Source organism: Mirounga angustirostris, unplaced genomic scaffold (genome assembly GCF_029215605.1).
Source record: "Mirounga angustirostris isolate CCGP_5_RB_7025 unplaced genomic scaffold, mMirAng1.0.hap1 SCAF_1, whole genome shotgun sequence".
Lineage (NCBI taxonomy): Eukaryota > Metazoa > Chordata > Mammalia > Carnivora > Phocidae > Mirounga > Mirounga angustirostris.
In genome coordinates, this window is record NW_026991709.1 from 115,936,380 (window position 1) to 115,940,420 (window position 4,041).

Here is a 4,041-nt window from a genome sequence, read left to right on the forward strand (position 1 = left end):
GATGCTTTAGTATTTCAATTCTTAGGACTCTATGTAGACAATCCATTTCCCTAGTCAAATTCCTTTATGAAATAGGGCTTACTACATAATGTACCTCAGCTTTTTTTTTTCTTTCCAACTGTATTCTTTTGGTAATCTCTTCCAGAGTTAATTACTCCCGCTTGTAGGTGATGAAATGTGTTAGGAACCTACTTCAAATGTTGGCCCGGATCTAAGCATGGCCTTTCCTTTTACTTGAACTCAGAATTAAGACTCTTGGTTCTTATTTTTTATATTCCAGTCCCAGAAGTAGTTTTCACTGTAAAAGCAATCTGCAGGCCATCTTATGCTTTCTAGCACTAGTCTACAACCAGGCTCTAGCTTCTCCAGCACACTACACGGTAGGGATTTGCCTATGTATTAAACTACAAGTCATTCTCTCATTAGTTTTTTTTTTTTTTTTTAAGATTTTATTTTTTTATTTGACAGAGACACAGCGAGAGAGGGAACACAAGCAGAGAGAGTGGGAGTGGGAGAAGCAGGCTTCCTGCTGAGCAGGAAGCCCGATGAGGGGCTCGATCCCCGGACCCTGGGACCATGAGGTGAGCCGAAGGCAGATGCTTAACGACTGAGCCACCCAGGTGCCCTCTCATTAGTTTAAATACATTTTATTTTAGACAACTAACATGACATGTTTTTTCTTAAAAAAAAAAAAACCTGTACTCCAAACAGATCAAGGTCAAAATAAATGAAGAGCTCAAGATGACATCAGTCCCATTTGTCTAAGTCCTGGTGTTGTGTGGGTAAAGCACAGTAGCCAATTATGATAACAGGTGATACAACCAATGTAGTAGGCAAATTTGTTAACATTTTTCCATTTCTAAACCATCTTTAAAGAAAACCATATATGGGGTCTCAACATCCTCGTGACAGTCCAGCGGAGCAACCATGCCATCTGGATTCATGTTTTCACCAATAATGAACTGGTAGTTTTTGAAATTAGCGAGGATGTGCTTATTTGTTCTGTAGCCCCTGTCATAAGAAGTTTTACTCTTTCTGGCCTCCGTTCTTCACGTTTACCTTTGATTGATTTCATATAATCTTTGATGTACTCCTTGTAGGCTTCCTCTGTGAAGCTGGTTTCCATCATTTGCGGGAAGTGCAAACGATGGTTCATGACAAGATCAATGCTAGTGATTATTGTGCTTTTGGTACCTTCACCCTTGGGGCCTTCAGTGGGGACATCGCCACCAATAAGTGAGTCAACAATGTTACCCTCTGTCTTACTGATCATCTTCCCCTCCACCTCCAGGCACAGCCTGTCCATGATCTCCCGGATCTTGAGGTGTCGGAGAACATCTCATCATGCCTAATGAGGAGATGATTATGACTGCGGCTGGGCAGTGGTGCCAGCTTAGCAGGAGCCTGGAACTCTGAGTGAGCTCGGTGCAGCCAGAGCAGCACTTGTAGGGAGAGGGGAGGGGGCAGAGAAGCAATGCACCTTGACTTTTAAATGTTATCTGTAGAAACTGGTTAATAAATACCTTATTAAAAAGGTCAGGTGCAGGAGAGCTTTATTAACATACATCTGTCAAGATGAGGTTTTAATTCTTTTAAATGACAAACATAACAAAACAAAATATTTCAACTGTAAGAACACAATACACATACGATATACTTGGGTTTGTATTCTCTAAAATAGTATTTGAACTTTTTTAACATAAATTGAACTTAGCACTGGCTGTATCAATTAGATTTGTTAAGGTTCAACATCTTCACCCCCACTGACTTGCTTCTTAATATAAGCAAAGCAAGTAGGAGAGCAGGGATGTCAGATGTCCTCTGGAGCCATCATTCAGGGAATGCTTGCATTTAAAGCTCCACATGCGATGACTTCCAGACACTTCACACCCTAACTTTCCGTGGACCAGATGGGTTGCCAATACAACAAGTTCAAGGGGAGGAAGAAGGCATCATAGGCAAACACCATTGTTAAAACACATATTATCTGATATCCAGAACAGTATAGTGAGAAGAGAAAGGGCATTAGGGTCAGATATCCTAGCTTGAATCTTAGATTAGTAACTTAGGAGCTGTCACCTGTAGCATGTACCTATAATTTACGGAGCTTCAGTTTCTTCATCTTATATATCAAATAATAGCTACCTTCTAAGGTGATTAAATATAGAGATTATTTGCTAAAAGCTTCTGGCTGAGTAAGTAACCAATACATAATGTTATTGTTCAAGCATGTTGATTGTACGTAGTAGTTGATGGCTGCTGGACAGCCTCAACTTCCTTAAAGGTAAGATACATAGGAAGTTGAAATTAGCCTCATGTGAATTCCTAAGGTTTCAAAATCCTTCACCTTTATTTACTCCCCTTGGAATACCTCTGATTTATTCAGTAAGATCAGCACCTGGTTAACCAACATCATACATGGCAATCCTCTTTTTGCTGCTTCCAGAATCTGATTTCCCACCTTGGGTTTGAATGGCACCTCGGATAGCAAGAGGAATAGCCACCTATCCTGAAACCCCTTAGTGAGTACTTTTGGCATGATCAAATTGAGTACTCATTATACTCAAGTTGTTGAAACAAATCACTACCAGGAGTGGAATGAAAGAGCAAAATGGTGAACTATTTTATAGAAAATAGGGATCACCACTCTACTGACCCCACCCCTCCCTTACCAAAAACAAAAACAAACAAACAAAAAAGCAAAACCCCAAAACAAAAACCATCCTGGAACCCAAGACACCATACACTTTAGCAGTCCAAGTGTGTTCGCTTAAGATGAATGAGGATAGGTAGTAACTTCCTTGAAACCTGGCTTAACCACTGCAGAGCTACTTCGGTTTCAGGGGAGAAACCCACAGATTGGGTCTGGAGTTAGCATTGCTTAGATATATAGAAAGTGCACAGCAACAGTTCCAGCCTGTTACCAAGGCTTTATTCATACAATGGACCTCACTCAAGGTGACCTCACACACCACTAATGGTGGTCAGTGCACAAGAATCCATCTCCTTATGATTCTTATTTACATCAGCGTTCCTAATTGCTTTATCATTTCTAAGTCAATTTCATCACAGTCAGGGACATTTGTGTTGTTATTAATTCAACTGTTTTCTGAAGGCAAGTATAGAACTCTGAAATAAGTGCGTGTGTCTATTTATATATATAAAATTTCTTCTACATCTTTCACTCTGAAGAGTGTGCTTTACAAATAAATTATTCAGCTTTGTCATGAGTCTTATTTCCCTTTTTCCCAAACAAAGATAATCATAACAAAATTCTTTAAGAATTCTCCCCATAGTCTCTTTGATGTAGAAACAGTCCAGCTATAATTTATTCCCTCTTCCTTTTATCTCCTGGGAAAAGGAGAAGTTGGCTGATTTAACCAAGTCCTAGCCTTCTTCACAGAGAAAAAAAGTGTGTCCTACAGGATGGAATGAGTGGTGGGGAAACTTCTCCCCGAATGCTAATGCAAGCTTCTGTCTGGTCCTTCTAAGCATCATACCTAATGTATTTATTATAAAGAAATCTATAGTATGGCAACATGGATTTTTAGGTTCACCAGAATAGGCATATCTTCCTTACTGTGAATGTTTTAATGCAATAAGAAATATAAAGAAATCTGTCACCTGGAGGTCACTGCTTTCTTCACACAGATCATTACTGCTTCTAAAGAGATAGTAGCCAGGAACTTGACCAGACTCAGACAAGAAAAGCTGTCAAAAGGGAAGAACAGTTGCTTCATACGTTAGCACAAACAATGGGTGATGACATTTGGTGAGAATGTGCAAGTATTAGGCCAGTAGCCCTGGTGGTAATAAACATGAGCAATAGTAAAAAGCAATCATGTTCTAATCTTCTTTTGAGTTTAGTAATCATTTTCTCAATGATGCTTTATGGATATAACTTCATTTTGCTATTTTTAATTTGCTTTCTCTATAAGATAAGTGCACATGCTGGATCATAAAGTCCACTCAGTACTAAAGGATATAACGTGAAAATGAAAGTTTACTACCTTCCACCCAGAGACACTTTCAATAGTCTGT

At 39.3% G+C, this 4,041-nt stretch overlaps 1 pseudogene; it reads right to left on the reverse strand.

Moving 5' to 3' along the window:
* Positions 1 to 842: 842 nt before the first annotated feature.
* On the reverse strand, positions 843 to 1,350 carry LOC123834653 (translationally-controlled tumor protein-like; annotated as a pseudogene).
* Positions 1,351 to 4,041: the final 2,691 nt, after the last annotated feature.